Source organism: Ostrinia nubilalis, chromosome 24, assembly GCF_963855985.1.
Source record: "Ostrinia nubilalis chromosome 24, ilOstNubi1.1, whole genome shotgun sequence".
In the NCBI taxonomy this organism is placed as follows: Eukaryota; Metazoa; Arthropoda; class Insecta; order Lepidoptera; family Crambidae; genus Ostrinia; species Ostrinia nubilalis.
In genome coordinates, this window is record NC_087111.1 from 869,973 (window position 1) to 889,648 (window position 19,676).

Consider the following 19,676-nt stretch of genomic DNA (forward strand, 5'->3'; position numbering starts at 1 on the left):
GTAACCCCTTCTATAAAGCTTTGATAACCATGCGTTTGATCGTGGGGGTTCTTGCAACAGGCGAGGCTACTCCTTGCAATTAATAAAAGTTTCAAATGTCGGTATCCCTCTCATGCAAACTGAGATGCTAGCATGAGTGACAGAGACAGATAAACCTAAAACTACGTGTATGAAGTATCTCTGAAGCGTTTAGAAGTGCGGGGAGATAAAAATGAAGAAACTGTTGCGGTAGATTTACCAGTCAATAAACAAAACAAAAGTAAACAACGAAAAAATATAGAAACATTTCTATGTTGACCCTAAACACAAAAATAGTCTAGAGACTAGCTATAGTCGTTAACACGTCAAACCACATACAAACAAACGCATACATCTTTTGTACGGGTAGGAATAAATCTCTGCAGAATATTAGCACCATATTTACTGGAAGCTCAAGAAATGCTTCATAAGCATTAAACGGCGGACTCACGGACGTTGCGACCGTGCAACGGAAATTAGATGTTTGACTGCCGAGACGTGGACCGGACACACGTGCGGAGAGAATCGACAGCTTTTATCTGATTTGCATTGGTGACCGTCACAAGTATTCGTGTAAAGGCGACGCATTGCTTTAAAGTGTGATCATATTTAATTTCTAGCTATTATTATTATTATAACTAGTGCTACTTTAATATTTATTAATAAAATGAATTTATTACCAAAAACATAAAGTATGTTTTTGTTTTGTCTTTGAGTTAATGAGTTCTAAGGTAAAGTTTGAAGATAGTATAGTAGTTTCTTCTCCAAGCTACAATCCCCCACTTATAAATAATTTAAATTATGGGAATATTTCCACCTCTCTTTCCCTTCCTTTCCTTCCTTTCAGCCAAATGACGTCCACTGCTGGACAAAGGCCTCCTCCAAGGTTTTCCACAATGCACGGTCCTGCGCTGCCCGCATCCAGGCTCTTCCCACGACCTTTACCAGATTGTCGGTCCACCTAGTAGGAGGCCTGCCCACGCTACGTCTTCCAGCCCGTGGTTGCCACTCGAGAACTTTTCTGCCCCAACGGCCATCGTCTCTACGAGCTATGTGCCCCGCCCACTGCCACTTGGTTTTAGCAATTCTGCGAGCTATGTCGGTCACTTTGGTTCTCCTGCGGATCTCCTCATTTCTGATTCGATCACGCAGGGAAACTCCAAGCATGGCCCGCTCCATCGCCCTTTGGGTGACCTTGAGCCTTCTTATGAGGCCCATAGTAAGCGACCACGTTTCAGATCCATATAATTATCAACACTGGCAACACACACTGCTCGAAGACTTTTGTCGTGAGACACTGCGGTATTTCGGACGTGAGTATATTGCGTAGCTTCCCGAACGCTGCCCAGCCGAGTTGGATTCGACGATTGACCTCTTTCTCGAAGTTGGCCCTACCTAACTGGACTGTTTGTCCCAGGTATACATAATTGTCAACAACTTCGAGTGTAGAGTCTCCAACCTTCACAGGAGTGGGTGCGACACGGACATTAGACATGATTTTTGTCTTGTCCATGTTCATTCAGGCGAAAAACCTTACAAAATAATTATTAAAATATTTGGTTGACATTAAGTTTTCCACTCCCCAAGGCAGTGTGTACGAAGACGTTACCAGAAGATTACATGTGAAGTAGCAAAGAAATTATTTGTTTCATCAAACGCTGAGTGTTTTCGTGAAAACATCCTAAAGCTGGCGCTAGAGTCTGTTATTCAGGAGTTTTGGTTTATGTGTCTGGATTCTGGATTGTATATTTATGGAAATAATTCTCAGATTTTAGAGGTAAAAGAAATTCTGGCAAGTCCTTAAGTAGGCTAGAAAAGTTAAGATACTCATATTTGTACAAAATACATGTGAATTGAAGTCGTCTATTCATGTTTCAAGATGAAGTGGCAATGGGCAATGGGCAGGGCACATAGTACGCAGAACTGAAGGCCGATGGAGCAGTAAAGTGAGTGAGTGGAGACCGCGTACCGGAAAACACAGCGTGATACATCCGACGACATCATAAAGGTAGCAGGAAGGCGCTGGATGCAGGCCGCTACCAATCGGCCATTATGGAAATCAGTGGTGGAGGCCTATGTTTAGCAGAGTGTCCTATGACAGAAATGATGATAATGATGATTCATATTGTTCCGGTACATGGCCTCCATTCCAGAACCTTGCTGCCGTCAGTTCTGTTGCCCATAAAAAATGAGGATTGCAGAAAGGCGTTGGGTGCAGGCTGCTCCCTACCGGCCAATTTGGAAATCAATGGGAGACCCATGTTAAGCAGTGGACAGCCTATGGCCACAGAATACATAATAGTAGCAACAGAAATTGCACTCCTTTGTGTAGGATCAGATGCCGACATTTTAACGGTAATAATAATAATGCAAAATATCCAACGCACATGGTGCATTCGAAATCGCACCTTACTACTACGCTCACAAGAGCGCATTTTTTTTGTGTTCAGAATTGATCTAAGTCACCGCTCAAGCGTCAGGGTTGTATGAGCAAAGTAAAATAAATAAAAACTTAATTTTAAGAAGCATTTATTGTATTTACGATTGGTAAACTTTAATCTAGTGGAGTTTGTATAATCGTACCATCTCTAAAATACCTATTAATAAACTTAGTGTTGCGATAATTCGAAATTAAACAAACAGTTATAAAAGGTGTAGTGTCGGAAAATAGACACGGTGAAGTAAAGTTAATGTTTTTATTAGCTAAAATAATTTTTTTGCTATAGTTTTTGTCATAAGTAGTTTTTTTTATTATTTAAATAACTACAGTTAATTATTATTCCTAAATATTACAATAATTTTTCATTAAAGAAGAATAACAGTGCTGTTGGAACAATAAACCTTGATTGCGATTTGCGACTATGATCGACCGAGCGTGTATAGAAATACGCGTGTGCAAACAGGCGCGTGGCGGCCCGGACTGATTTGCAACTTGAAGTTGTCGCGCGCTGTAGGTAATTATCTCGGCCGGCATAGGCGAGTGACGGAGGCCTGCTATGGCTGAATTGTGAATTATATACAAGCTATTAATGTTTGAAATATAATTTTGTTAATTTGCCATTCCATTTAATTTACACAATATCGGCAGCAAACAAGTTTGTTTGTATGCAATTATCTCCACAGTAATGGATGGAACAATAATTGTTTAATAGATGCGGTTTCCAGTGTGGTATTTACAATAAATTAGCTTGTTTGCCAAATAAATAATGATTTTGGATGGGTTTCGTATGGACAATTAAATAAGTAGGAACCTAATTTATTTATTTATTCTTCGTTGGTCTTCGTTCGTTTCAGCCAAATGACGTCCACTGCTGGACATAAAAAAAGGAAATTATATTATGCTAACATTGTGATCACCAACCCGCCTGCCAATCCCCCCATGGATAGGAAATCCTTCACGGAGGCCTTTGTCCAGCAGTGGACGTCTTTCGGCTGAAACGAACGAACGAAACAGTTACTGAATGCTACTCAAGTAACTTTAAATTTTTATCAAATTCTATACGTGATTGACATTTGAACCCCATGGGTGAAATTGCACACAAAACAAAATGTGAAATTAAATACTACCATAAAGTGTCATTCTGAACAAACTTTCTAAAAGATCATCCTATTTAATTAACTATTTGCCGCAAAGTACCTACTTACAAATGGGTTGTAATAAAGGTTTTAGAACCTCACAAACGAAGTTGCGAGTGTCTTTAGCGGAATGGATTTAGCAAAAACTTCTCAGCAGACAAAATTTTTGCTAAATCCAGTAAACATTAAAAACCATTACCACCTTATCAGGCTCATAATAAACCTCATCAAGACCTTCCTCGCCAATAAACGTAAAGTGGGCGACAAATTACTCGGCACGCTCTTACCAGGCTTATTTACTAAAGCCTCATTTAAAGGGACATCAAGGTAAATACTGAAATCTTTAGTTGGAATAAGGGTGCAATAGAAATGTAGGTATAGTCAGATCTGCTGTCGACTATACGATAAGCACTTTCCCACTGTAATCCAGTTTTGCGGGATCCAGTAATGCAGGAATTGATATTTTCTTCACATTTTTTTGTCCTAAAATTATTTATTGCCTTGAGTACCTAATATAATATTTAGACCTGTGTTTTTCAACCTTTTTCATGACACGACCCCGTATGAAAAAATTTTTGGCGATTCCCGACCGTTCGCTTTTTTTTCATGCATTTTATAATATTGCAAAGACGTTTGTAGGGACCGAATACTTCAATCCATACAACATTTGCATAATTAGATTTCGGATTAATCTGTCTTTATAAGATTTTTTTTACTGAAGTAATTTTTACGACCTCTCGCGACCCCTATAGAGGGTGGGGGGTCGCGACCCACAGGTTGAAAAACACTGATTTAGACAATTGGACGTGGCTCAAAATAAAGAGGATAGTTTATGGGCCATGCATGATCCGATTTTACGATATAAGTAATATTTTATAGACAAAATTTTGAAATGTTTGCAGTTTTCGATCGAAAATAATCAAAAGTTTACCGTAGAGATTACTATAAAGATAAACGTTTTGTCGAAAGACGATATCAAACCAAACAAATGGGTGAAACTTCGCAATTTCAAAAATGTTTTCAGATCCGTAGTATAACTAGATTAAACTTAATTAAAACTGACAAACTCTGAAGAAGCTTCAAAGATAACCGTTGTAGATAGTATACAGTACTCAATCAAACTTCAAAATTACTTTAAAACTTTAAAATTTCTCGACATAATACCAATCAGTTGAGATTACTTGAGATTTACTTTGGCATTAGAATAAACCTAATTATAAACCTAGAATTAGTTAAACAAATCCAATTCAGGCCAAATCCATCAATGGGGTCCGCAGAATTGTGGGCCAAAAATTTGCTTCCACGGCCAGTTTATGTAGACCCCGCCCACCCTTTTGGGCAGTGTGAAATCGTATGAACTCGGAGGTTTATAGGGAAGCTGTGGGGGTCAAGTTACACTGGATGGTTGGGTCTGAAAGCAGAGTCGCACAGTGTCGTATCGGCCGCACCAGTGTGAGGTGGTGTGTACGACTCTCGCGATATAAACATACATATACGGTACAAGTTGTACGAGTATAAGTTTGGTGTGATTTGTGAAAGTTTTGCCGGAGCTTGGGCGGATTTTTTCTCGGTGAGTTGCAGATTTAAGTCGAATTATTAAAGTTGAGGAAAGTTTTGTTTCGAACAATGTGGTTGTTAATTGATATTAATTATGATGAAGTGATGAAGACTAATTATTGATTAAAGTGAAGAATAAACTATACAAGAACTTTTAAAACAAATTTGAAAAGCTTTTATGTTTAGCATGTAATAATTAAGAGCCAATTTAACTTTTTCGTGGAAAAAGTTTTACCTTATCGATAATGAGATTGGTATTGAATGAGTAAAGTTATGTGAGTTTTAAAATATTTCGTGAAGTTTTTAATAATTTCATTAAAGTGAAAATAACTTTGTTGGTTTGTTACTTCTTGCCCTGAATTATGTTTGTTGGATTTCTGTTTAAAGAAAGGAGTTGACCAAAAACATATAAGTAGGCTACTTTTTTCCGCAATGGTATATTACAGCATTGAAAAAAGTAGCCAATTATTAAATTGACATTGCACAAACATAATAAGAAAAAATATAAATCGTAGGACACACAAAAAAGGCTGTGTATGAATCGAAATAAATCTACCTACAAGTATCTAACTACTAAAATACTACAGCTCTATATCAATGTAACTTGTTCGCTGATGTATTATGGACAATATCTACCTTAATATACCTACGACTTAATATTGCATATCATTATTAATACAAAAAGTCCACTTCAAAATATTTTCCGTTTCTCTTTTTCCTTTTACAATTCTTCTTTTTACTTTTTAACTTTTAAGATTTATGTATGCAACGTAAAATGTTGGAAGTTTAATACCACTGAATTTTCCTTCTTATGGAACGATCTCGCACATAATTTGCCGTTTACTTGTCGTTAGTATAAAACGAAACAAACAACAATTTCCATAGTAATAGCCTATAAACAACACTTTAATATTTGTTTAAAGTAGAGTTTGTTGTTAAAAAGCGTCGTGATATTTAAATTTTGCGTTGTAACTGCTTTAACGGTTTCTATGGGTGTTAAATTTTAAAAATGTCTCGAAGTTTTCAAGAAATAGTTGAAAACTTTGTGGTATACTGGTTTAATCAGTGTAATATCTTTTTCATCATCATCATTATTTCAGCCATAGGACGTCCACTGCTGGATGCAGGCCGCTGCCAACCGGTTTTTATAAAAGTATTGGGGAGCCTATGTTCAGCAATATCTATTTACTTCTTAATATTGTTTCAATAATATGGTTAACACATTGTATAATGATAGTTTAATGTCATTACAGACATAACCGGAAAATAATGACATGGTGACACCTGCAATTTATCATCGATATCAATGGTGCAAAACTATGCTAAAACTATGGTTTATCAAATCAACTGAGACATTCTTTATTTGATTGATAAGAAAGTTACAGAGAAGTGAAGGTTAAAGAACTGTTATTGTATTGTAAGGCTAACATAATTTATCTTGCTTTTCTAAAAGTGAAATCTTCAAAACTTGGCACCCATCTCTCATCATTATGTACTTTTATCTGCCAAATCGACAACGTCTATTTTTAGCTCCCTACTAATATTATAAATGCGAAAGTTTCTATCCGTCTGTCTGTGTCGCGTTCACGCGTAAACCACTGAACCGATTTTGATGAAATTTGGCATAGAGATAGTGAGTCCTAGGAAAGGACATAAGATAGTTTTTATCCCGGTTTTTGAAACAGGGACGCCACCCGATAATGTTTTTCTGTGACATACAAAATTTCACGCGGGCGAAGCGCCGGCGGAAAGCTAGTTCTTAATATTATTAGTGAATTTGGCTTCCATAAGCTTATGCTTGCAAAAGCTCCCGAACAAGGCAGCTTATTCCTGAAGCTTACGCTGAATAAAGGACATGTTTCACGACGATGCAGCAAGATTCCCGATTGCGGGAAAGAATGGGATTCGCTGACTCATCGTGATTTAGTATCAGATTCTACATCAGGGTTTTAGGATAGACATAACGGGACTATTCCCACCTCTCGTTCCCACCGCTGCAACTACTGTGTAGCTAGGATCCACAGCTTGACCGCCAATAAAAACCCAACCAGTGAAGGTCAAGTTTGTCCCGGGGGAAAGTTAAACTGTCATTAGGATAGACATGTTACTATCAATGTAACAAAAGAGGCTGACAAAGAACTGAGTTTCTTCCGCCACTTCTAAGCACCAGCCCATATGTTGTCCCGAAGTGGCGGTAGGGCAAGCTATAAATAATAAATAAATATCATTGGACATTTTACACTGCGCCGCTAGTCCCAAACTAAGGCCTGGCTCACTCCGCGCGGTACATCCGATAATTACCTACAGCGAAGCGCCCCGCCGGCGGGTATTTATTATATCAGTCGAGTGTCACGCGCGCGCCCGTCAGGACGCTGGCGTGCGTTGTAGTATGATTATAATTCTATGATCGAAGTATTATTTAAAAATGGACATAAAGAGAAAGAAATATTGTGCGGCGTTCGGGTGTTTAAATTCGAAAAGAAATCTACCGGATTTATCTTTTTTTTTTCGCTTCCCAAAGATGCTGAAAGGTATGTTGGCCATGTAGGTAATCAATAATTCTTAGGATAGTATAGGAACCTAACCTACTATGACTACTGCTCAGAATGCGTTCGTTCGTTTCAGCCAAATGACGTCCACTGCTGGACAAAGGCCTCTCCCAAGGTTTTCCATAATGAATGCATACTTACCTACATACGTACCTCATTACAAATAAGTAGATTAATTATTTTTTCACTAGACAGCAACCCTAACAGCGTAAGAAGAGTTCAGAGGCACGCGATAGAAAGAGACAAAACTTGTAGGTGAATAAAATTGTAGGTACGTAGTGCTGTGCGAGCTGAATTCCACTGTATCGCGTCGTAGCAAGACTCGCATTTATTTAAATCGTCTTGCGGAGTAATCCTTCTGTACCTGTACTATTACTTATTCTGTGGCAAAGCTTTTACTATGGGTACTAGACAACGGATATAAACATACTTACATACGTTTTTTTTGTAAATACATACATATTATACATAGAAAACACCCAGACCCGTCACAGAAACTAAAATTCATCATTTCAATTTCTGTCCGACCGGGAATCGAACCCCGGACCTCTCGGCATAGTAGTCCGTTCTGAACCACTACTTACACCAAACGGCCGACAAATACACAATACGGGTATATTTGGGACGTGTATAAGCGCCCTTGAAAGAGCCTAATAAGTACTGAATAATTTAATAATTTACGGGATTACTACCATGTACCTTCATTTCGAGTTTCCGATATTTCGGCACTGTTGCAAGCGCCATGGTCACGGAGGAGTAACTGAGGAAACTTTCGGGGGAATAATTTATTTGATTTGATTCACTCTTTTCTTCTAAAATGTGTGATATTATCGCCATTTCATGTAGTGAACTGACTGAATAACGAATTGGTTCCATATTAATTGGTTCTAATTAATAAATATCCCTTTCATAAAGCAAAAAATGCTAAATAATTTCTAAAGCTACCAATACATTTTCCTCCTTCCGTATCAGTACAGTTTGCACTACAAACATTTACTCAATACATTAAAATTAAATATGCCTCGGGCCTACCCTAAATATTAGAGGAGATTGAGCGTAGTCGTATGTTGGGGCAATTTATACAGGCTGAAATCAATTACCGGCAGTCAAGCAGAGGTGTTTACTGAAAATCTTACGTAAGATTAAAGGGTGGAAAATTATTTTGAAGTGACTGAGTTGGTTTTCATTTATAAAGAAAAATAGCGGCCGCCTGCGACTTTTTACGAATTAATCCCGTATTACCCCTTAGGGGTGGAGTTTCGTAAAATCCTTTCTTAGCGGATGCCTATGTCATAACATCTATCTGCATGCCAAATGTCAGTCAGTCAGTCACCTTTGAGTTATAAATATTTAGATATTGTGCATTGTGAATAGACTACAATCAAGATTAGTATGAAGAGATTTTGACTTGCTTAGGCTTGATTACTGAAAATAAAGTAACTTAAGTAGGTACGTTTTACGAAAGGTCTCAATGTATTTTTGTGACTGATATCGCACGTCAACTTAAACGCTTTTTGCAACAAGAATGTATTACTTACAATTTATTAGACTGATATGCTGTCAAAATGGCAATACTGCAACAGAATTAATCTTTTTATTTAAAGTCTTGATTTAATTATTTTTCTATTTATAATTTATGTATTATGTATTTATTGTTAACTCGAATAGCATTGTATGTTGTGTGCACTTGTTATTGGAGCTGCAACAAGTTTTACTGTATAGCCTGCTTTAAAAGCTTTGTATGTTATGGTTGTATCCCTGTTTTGTGCACCAAATAAAATAAATAAATAAATTTGAGTTAAGTTAAAGAATACAGTTAGAGCAGTCTTTCAGAATACAAGCCATAACTCTTTAAACACGTAAAAATATACAAACTAGTTTAGTAAGATGGCGTAGGTACCGACGTATTTAATTAAATTCTTTTGTTGTGCATTGTAAGAGAGTGTAATCAATCAGAACGCAGTTTTTGCATCATCTTTCTTCATTAACTTCAAGAAAAGCTCTCGTTCATAAATATTTGAGCAGGCAATTTATTCTAACATGACAGATATTAAAAAGTAGGCTGAAATCGTCATCTTTGTCGCATTAGTTCCTTTCAGGCCTTTTGGAATTAAAAAGTTTATTTTTACGGCGACTTTTGACATTATTACAGCTTATTACGAGTACACCTATATATTAACAGGTACCTTTAAGTTAGTGACCTGTTATGATTTCAATAATAAAACTACTTTTGCTAGACATACAAGTTGTAAGGTCAAGCTGTAGGTTAACAAAAATTCTGCGTTAAGACACAATTCTCTTTTTAAGCTGCATTTAATATGCATCCCACGCATTCTGTCATACAAAGAAAAGCGCTGAGATTGATCTAAAATTTTTGTTTATTGTTACACCCTGTATTATAAGACGAAAACAACAATGACGAAGTGGATTTAACTTTTCCCGATAAAAACTCCAGCTTTCAATCCAACTGCTAAGCTATTTCCATTAATCATGTTGTTTTATTGATCCTAAGATCGGAACTTTTGCCTAATTTTGGGCAACAAAAACTGGTTAAATTGATTTATTTCTTCTCAGTACAGCCAAGACAAGATCATTCAAAATAAACAATTTCTTTTTAAATGTTTGAAATAGTTTGGAACTGCCTTGCTACAAGTTAAAATTTTCTAAACTTATGGAAAAAGAAGTTACGATAGAACTACTTATTTATCTCAGTTTCTTGTGCTGCTTCTTTTGGACCCAATATTGTCCTGAAGACTACCTCATCATGATGAAATACTTCGTTCGTTTCAGCCAAATGACGTCCACAGCTGGACAAAAGCCTCCCCAAACATTTCCATTAGGACCGGTATCCAGGCACTTCCCGCGACTTTCACCAGAACGTCGGTCCACCTAGTGGGGGCCTACTCGCCCACACTACGTTTTCTGGCCTGTGGTCTTACTCTTAGATGACTGTTAAAAAGTTTGACTAATTTAGTTAATAAATTTGATACACCTACTACATGTTACCTAACTCTCCTATAAATGAAAATAGCAATAGCAACCTTATGGAGTCTGAATTTGGTAATAAATTAAATTATATCTACAGAAGACTTACGGTAAATAACTCGTGCCCTATTCGTATCGACTTACGTTACTTTTGATTCAATTCCGTCCAGTTTCTGTTCTTTGTACGGCGGAGGAATAATCTCGAACCTAATGAAATCGGACTCGCGAGGGCTTCAAATCCGTTCATCAAAATTATACGTCCTCTCTAATCTCTTATTCAAGAGGAAATCTATTCTTTATCTTCAAAGCCAAAGATTTTTGTGAATAAAAGATAGAATACTGAATAGTAGGTACCTACTTATAAAAACCATTAAATTGATTTTTTAATTAATTCAAAAGAGTACGTTGTCTTCTGGTGAATTGGTACAATGATTTGAAATGAAATAATATCCTTACAAGTGCGTAAGTGCGGGGATCAAACCTGCGACCTCTGGTACATAATTCCCTTTTAAAGCATTATAGGGTAATTGCGCCGGTTTTCCGTCCAGCTCCTGTTTTCGTCCATTTGACCGACTTGCCACACACAAATACGGAAAATTAGAATACAAACCTAACTTTCCGTGCAAGTTTGGACTTGTTACGATCTATAATATCTAAGTAACAGTTCTGCCTGCATGAAAATGTAATTTGACAAGTAATAACTCCAAAAAAATCTACGGAAGTTGCTGCTGCACACAGGTGAATGGAAAACGTCATCAAGTTAGAAAAAAACGTGCCGGTAGGGAACTTTCATGGTATGTTTAATTACTGTTTTAGCTACTTTACGTAATGTTTTGGCACATATGTCTAATTATTAGCATAATAAACACTATTTTAAGGGTTCATTAAAGTTTTTGTACAGAAATCTTAGATAATTAAGTGGACTAATACTAGCATAACAATTTTGCAAGATTTTGGTTTTCGTCCACGTGGACGGAAACCCTGACACCTAGTTAATATTTTTAATAATCATTTTACTTCAACGGACCTACAAAATACAATGTTTTTTCTTCCAATATGATCTTTATTGCTATTACATTAAACATTTTAGTTTACGTCCACTTTTTAACAGTGATAAACCCATAAAAACCGTTAAAAAGATGTGGACGAAAACAAAAAACAGCTTTAAACGTTGTTGTGTTTTCGTCCATGACGTCATGAGCAAGCACTGGGGTGGACGAAAACCAAAATTAGCTATTCCTGTAGATTAGTTTTCGTCCATTTGTCCTTCGACCTATTGAAATATTTTCCTAAATTTAGGTAAGAAACTTATTTAAATCTTTTTGATATCATTTGAAAACTAACAAAATTACCTTTCAAATGATATACCACAATCCATAGTTACTGTATTGTAGAATTGGTTTTAAGTTAATAATTCAACTGCACCCTTTTTTCTACACAGTGGTCGGAAACTAGCGTACACTAGGACGAAAACTGATTTTTTTGGACGAAAACTAGTGAAATCGCCTCTTTTTTTTTATAAAAAAACCCGTGGTATTTACTTATTTTCATATAATATTAACGTAAAGTAGACTATATAAGGACTAAAATAACATATGATACATATGAGTAAGGGTATTTTAAGATATTCATTTCGCATCACAAAGTTGGCAACTCCGATAATTGGACGAAAACTAGCGCACTTACCCTACCACGCGCCTATCAAATATTTCTTAAAGGTTAAAATATTAAGATTTTTCTTAACTTATTCGATTTGTTTTGACATACATAAGTAGCACTTAAGTGACGGTTTTAGTTATGAATGACATAAATCGGTAGGTACTAAAAATATTCGGACCCTTAGACATGAGACCTCATAAATTAGTCAATTCCGAAATCTCAAAGCCTTGGGCTCAATAATTCAGGTTATTTATCAATACCCCAGTGAAAAATGGGACGAATACTGAATGATAAATGGACGAACGCTTATCTCTTGAGCAAAATACGCCAATTTCTTTTGTTTCGTTTTTGAGAAATCATCTTGGAGACCTTTTGTTGCGTAATTGAATACACAAATGACTTATCTTTTTATTTTTAACCGTATTGTCAGAGTTTTGGGAAAATAAAAACAACAAAACCCGATTGTTTATTGTAAATTGATGTTTTTAGATGGTGGCTCAAGATCCTCAACAAACTTGTTATTCATACATCAAGGCGTTACAAACTTCCCCATTAATGATTATTTAATGAACAATGTGGGCCCAGATCAAAAATTCTGCCAGTTTCCGCCAAAACCGGTTCCAAGTCCCAAATAAATGAAACCCGGGGCGAAGTAGAGCGTTCCTCGTTTTGCGCTGAATATTGCAGCCAAGCTGAAAGACGCCAGAACACTGCTTCTGGGTGACGTGAATTTTTAAATACATCGACGCTGCCCGCGCCTTGTCATCTTTGCGATAACAGTTTTGAATACGGAATTCGGGTATGTTGTTGTTTTAACGCGATCTTGTTACGGTGCCTGGACTCGATCTGACGTTGAGCCAAGAAGTTTGTGCTGAGCTTTTGTTTGAACCAAACCAGATACTTTCTGGTGCATGCAGTTTCGTCGCATGTACTTACTAGTAGATAGTTTTCTATTAGCTCATGTGTGTTACATTTGTATTTCACCAATTATTTCCATACAAACCTCAACTTTTTGTTGGCCAACAAGATTACCTAAGTCCGAGCATATTTAGTATATTTGTCTTAGTCCTAGATCTATCTTTTTACCTAAGTTCAGTAGTAACGCGTGGGAACTTAACGAAGATATAATGAACGTTATGTTATACCCCGCCTTATTCCCAACTAGGCAAGATTAACAGCGACCATTCCCAACTTTTACTATCTTAAATCTGTCCCTAATTCCGCCTTTTTATGCGCCACCGAATGCCTGACGAATCCCATTTTTTCTGCTCCTTTATTCAAACCTTTCGGGACAATATTTATACAGTCCTCGAGGATTACAGTGGAATAACCCTTCTGCGACGAACCCTTCACTGTCAGTCAGGGTCCATTAGATCAGCAGGGGTGCACAAAACATGATTACGAAAGTGTATCGATGAAGGAGGGTGTGACAACTTGCTCGACAAGACGCCAATTTTAATCTGTGGGGCGTGTTTTATATCTTCAGACAGTGTTGTTGGAATAGTAAAACAGAAAAAGTTACGTTTTATTTTGCTGTTGTGTCAGCGTGAAAGCATTTTAAGTGCCTTTAATGGACAAAATCCTAATTATGGATGGGTACTTTATCAGTTATCTACAAAAAAAAACTTCATCGAAATATCGATGTTTCTGCATCGATATTCGATAATTTATTGATACAGCCCTAGACCTGTCAGGTTCCCGACAAATTGGGTTGTTTCTTTAGCTCCACTTGAGGTTAAAAATTCAGTGACTGCTTTCGTATGCCTGAAAGCGTGACTGTAAAAATACAGGCTGTCAGGTCGTAGCGTATTGGTAAATAGCTAAAAGTCTTCCTCGGTTATCAGACATAATAAAAAAGTTGCACCATCTTACTTAAACTTTGACAAACGTCAAAAATCTGTCAAACTAAAAGCACCGGTTATTGTTAATGTTACGGTTTAAATAAGGTGGTGGAAAATAATATTGATGTCATTATCGTAGTTTGTAACCAACAACAGTTTTCAAAAATCCAAACCTTCCAATCTCAAAACAAAAACTAAGTGCCACTTACCTACTTCCATTAACCAAAGATGACTTACGAAAATATTTACCATACCATCGCGACGGTAATTAATACTCGTATGTTATTTACGAAAAAAGTGCGTTACCAACACGCGTGTCACAAACACTGATTTACGCCAGAGGTGAGAGGTTCATACATAACAGAATAAATACATAACGCGCTTGTAAATAAATCCTCCACTTTGATATGTGGCCTCTTATACCTCCACTAGCGGGATGTGGAATCATTTTTATGTATTAGGATATAGGTATGAGCAGGTAAAAGAAAGAAGATAGATGAACGGATAGTAGAATATAAGTTAGAACACTGAGAACTGAGTTTGTTGCGGCGCTTCTTCTCAGCACTTGCCAAATGTTTGTCTCGAAGCGCTGGTAGGGCAAAAAAGAATGAGACATGTAAGATAGGCTTCAAGAGCATTTGACGATTTGTAAGAAATTCAATTAGTACAATTTTTTTTATGTGACAGGAGGCAAACGAAAATAAATATAATTTAGATTTTTGATTTCGAACACTGCAAATCTTGGATAGGGTTATTTTTTACATATTAGGATAGGTGTAATAGACGCCAGGACTTTGAGTAGGTATATTTACTGCCTTAAACAACTTGATAAGTTTTCTGAAGAAATCGCTTGGGGCCCAGCTCACGCACTACACCTCCTTGTGACTGAGTTTCTTGCGCTGCTTCTTCTCAGCACTGGCCCATTCATTGTCCCGAAGCAGTGGTAGGGTTGATACTGGGACGTGTAAAAGTGCTTTTTAAAAGCCTATTTGCAGAAATAAATGAGTTTTAGAGTTTTTTGGGTTATTTTTTGAGTAGCCTATGATAATACGTAGAAGGAAGAAGATCAATGAACGGTTAGTAAAAAAATATGAGGTAGAACACTGCACATTTTAGGGTTACCATTAATTGATAAATCTTTCTAAATACCTACTTCAAGCAGGCTCATCAAAATTAAATTAATTTCAGACTTCTGAGAGCTCAAAGTCCGAATTCCGGCCGTTGTTTTGTTGGAATGAACTACAAATTGGTCTAAATATTGAAATTTAATCAATCTAAGCCTCAATCTATGTTTGGAATTGGATCGAGTCTTGAGGTTCAATCTGTAACTACGTACCTAACTGTATCAGACAGACCACGGTTAGTATGCAAGCTTAGCACCATCTTACTTTAACAAACGTCAAAAGTTTCTTAAACTCCACAAAAAAAACATCGGTTATGGATGTAGTTACTATTAAAGTAAGATGGTGCAACTCAACCTAAGTCATTGTTTATTCCCTAAACTATTTCAACACGTTGATGATGATTATTTATTACTAGCGGCCGCCCGCGACTTCGTACGCGTGCATCCCGTTTTACCCCCTTTCGTAAAATCCTTTCTTAGCGGATGACTACGTCATAACATATACCTGCATGCCAAATTTCAGCCCGATCCGTCCAGTGGTTTGGGCTGTGCGTTGATAGATCACTATGTCAGTCAGTCAGTCAGTCAGGAAATAAACCGACGGTTAAACTAGTAAGTAATTATGTTGTAAGTAGTCAGAGTTATATTATATTTAGATTTCAGCGGTGAAGACGAAGATGACGAATGAAGACGGTAGAAGTCTTGATGACAATAATTATTCAAAGTTAACAGCTAATAAAGCTTGACTAACATTGTTACTTGTTTATTAAAGAAAATAATAAATGTCGCGGTGTTTACTAAATTAAAAAACATTTTTCCTCATTCTGTTAGTAAGCACACAAATTAATATTAATGAAACAAAGTTCACGCAATTTCGTTGGTACCGCAGCTTATAATTTACAATTAAATTACTTTTCAGTTATGGCAATAAGAGAGATGTGCGTCGCATCTTAAATAAGTTTTAGATGCCAACCAAAATTGAGAGTCACCAAGAGACTTCGCTCCAAACGGGCTTATTCCGAAAAAAAAAACGTTATCCGAAGTTTCGAATATAGCCATCCTTATCACGCAAAGCGACTACCAGCATGAGTGACTGTGACAGATAGACCGGGAACTACGTAAACAGTATCAGAGTAGCCCTGCAGATCCGTATGGAATGTTATTTTTGCTCTTGCTCGAATGCGACAACCTTTCCCATGGGACTGACAAAAAGAATTTTCATTTCCCTCGAAGAATTGATCAGCTTTTAAGAGGAAGGAAAGTTTTTGAATTTTTCTTGGTGTCTTGTGAACTGATGGAATTGTGGTCACAAATGGATGGTCGTGTGTTTATGTCCCATAAGGAAAAAGATACATTATATCATTTCAAGGTACTTGAACAATACGAATTGATAATTTATTTTATTTATTTATTTATAACTTTAATGCCAAAATAAATTTGTACATAAGGCGAACTTAATGCACTAAAGCATTCTCGACCAGTTTACCTTTTACCTATTTGGGTTGAGCAGAAAAGAAATTTGTTTGGCGGTACTTCTAGTGCAGGAAAGAAAAACAAAAACAAATATGCTACATACATACATAAATAATATATAAAAAACTACTTAAATTCTCTGTTTTGTTTAATTTTTTGGTTAGCTGGAAGAGAATGCCACATGGCATTAAGCTCGCCTGTTGTACAGTCACGGAATGAAAAGGTTCGTCAGTTTTCAAATTGATTCCTTCAACGAATCGCGAGCACATATTACCTTTTGAAACTATGTTACAGAATAATCTCGAGTTAGAGAAAATAATCTTTAACTGTTCGTCAGTAAAGTTCAAAATTATTCAGATCAAAGTTGTTTGACGATTTATCTTGTCAAGAAGATTATTATGATTGATAAACTAAAACCTTCTTGTTGGTTCAACCTGCCATTATTATTTCTATTAAATAAAAAAAACTATTGTCAATTGGTCAATGTCATCATTGCATTGCACTGATGGGATAGAAAAATAAACAAGCAAAACCTTATTCGTTAGCAAACGTCATGAATATTTATTTAAATGTTAGCAGCACTGTTTCTTGCACTGTTATGTTGGCAGGTTTGACTCTTACAGTACCTAGTGCAAGCGAAAACCGACACTAAGGTGACGAACCTTTTCATTCCGCGACTGTACCACTGTATTTTTATGTGTGCAATAAAGATTTTAAATAAATAAATAAATAAAATAAACAATAAATAAATACATACATAAAATAGATGATTTGAGGTGCTTTAAGAATTATCTTCCGGCCAATCCAGGAAAGTGCGGGCATGCCTCCCACTAGGTGGACCGAAGATCTGGTGAAGGTCGCGGGAGGTGCCGAAAATAAGGCCTACCTACATAGTAACAATCCCGTTAATAATTATTATTCTATCTAATGTTAGTGACCATAAAAATTAAAAACAATATGTCCCTTTACAAAAGTCAAAGTGGATATGACCACTCGTGTCGAGAAGGGTCATCTGTCCATATCCATATAAAAAGCCTCCATGATTCATTTATTCATTGTCAAGTGATGTCCAGTGTCCAGGCGACCTTTAAAAGGTCTACGTTTTGTTCTAACCCTCTGAACTCAGTTAAAAATGTCCAGATGCGATCTGAATTATACACGACGTGGTGAAGACGGGGTAAAGTGGATGGCGATGTTCCCGTCACTTTGCCGCCTCTAAAAAGGGTTAATAGCGGTTTTTTTTGTTTTAGCAGTGTATTATAGGTTGCCAGAGCTCAACCTTCACTTGCTGTAAAAAATTTTTAGGTTTCAAGCTATATTAGATAGATCTTCTGTGCATTGTCATTCACGTTGTTATTATGTGAGGAGAAGTATTGACAAAAGTGTTTTATATGGTTAAAGAAATTTATTCTCAAAAAAGACAAATAGTCACTTACATGAGAACATCATTTACATGAGTATTTAAATAGATCGTTCAAAACGCTTATTTTATTCATAGGTAGGTACTCATTTAGTGCATTCGTATTATTTTATTTTATTTTTTATAACCAACTGCTTAGGTACTTTCTAAAATATGTTGAGCAAGTTTAATTTTAAATCCACTAAATGAGCTTACATTTTTTATTTCTGAGGGTATTTTATTATTCTAATCGATTTATTAACTATCACTATTACAGCTAGAATTTATGGAGGTCAGAAGTTGCAAAAATATGGAAAGCAATGCTAAATCTGTGCCCACATAAGAAAAACTGACAATGGTTTAAAACGCGAGGTTTCAAAATCCCTTTAAAAACATCCAAAATAACCTTCCTCCAAGTAATAGACTGAACACAGAGCTTTTAAAATAAAAATAGGAACTCAAAACAGAATTTTCACCCCTCATAAAACAAAGCTTTACAAAACAAAAATCCGAAGCTTTCAGCAACTTTTCAATTTTAAGTTCCAAGTAGGTATTTAGCTGAAGAGATTTTCTCTATTGCTCGGATAGTTGCGAGCTTGTGCAACGTTTTCTGCGCGATACACTAGTTGCTTGCTGTGGAATCGTTTATAACTTTTTAGTCTTAAAAAATTGGAGAAAGTTGGTTTTTGGCTGTCTTTAATGTAGTTTTATCTCTTTTGTATTTGGACCCTATTCATCTTTATAAGCTGCGAAAAGGAGAAAGGGGCGTTATTACGTATTTGACGTTGTTACTTGACCTAAGCTTAAGCCGATTTTTTAAAAATGTAAATGAAAATTCAAAATCAAAAATATTTATTTAGTTTAGACCACAAGTGGCACTTATGAACGTCAAAATATAGTAAATAATAAAAAAAGAAAAGGGCACTTTACGTCATGTCTCCTTATCTTTTGGGCTCTACCAGCGCTTCGAGACAAACATATGGCAAGTTCTGAGAAGAAACGCTGAAACAAACTATTGTACTATTGATAGGGCTACCAAGTGGTTTTATTATCACTTATTAGGGATCTGATGATGAAATGTAATTCCTACGTAATTACTCACGTGTAAAGTTTATAATCAGAGAGATGTTTTTCTGGTTGAATTGATCAACAGAATGTGTGTGTAAAAATCATTCGGCATTGCACAAAAGTTGTGCCGTTATCTATCAAAAGTAATAAAATGCTGTGCATTCGAATATTCAATTTGTTGGCGTGTGGCATGCGAAGTATTTTTTACAATTTGAAATGTTGGTTGGCTGTTAGATTTATTTCAACTGGATAAATCACAAGCTTCAGTGATTTTTGCTGGCAATAATATTGAGCAAAATAATAAAAGTGGTTACAAAAAGTAGATAACTAAACTAAAAGAGAGTTTTTTTTACAATAGATGCCATGCTACATACGCCTGTATGTAGAGATCCACGAGTAGGTAGTGGTAGTGGTTCAATTCTGTTCTG

At 36.3% G+C, this 19,676-nt stretch overlaps 1 protein-coding gene across 1 annotated transcript in view; it reads left to right on the forward strand.

Annotated features, from left to right (window-relative positions):
• Positions 1-5,052: 5,052 nt before the first annotated feature.
• LOC135083720 (uncharacterized) overlaps positions 5,053-19,676 on the forward strand; it is a 108,731-nt gene continuing 94,107 nt past the window's right edge. Inside the window, exon 1 of the mRNA XM_063978444.1 lies at positions 5,053-5,164. The gene's annotated coding sequence lies outside the window, so the exon portion shown is untranslated. The remainder of the gene's footprint in view (positions 5,165-19,676) is intronic.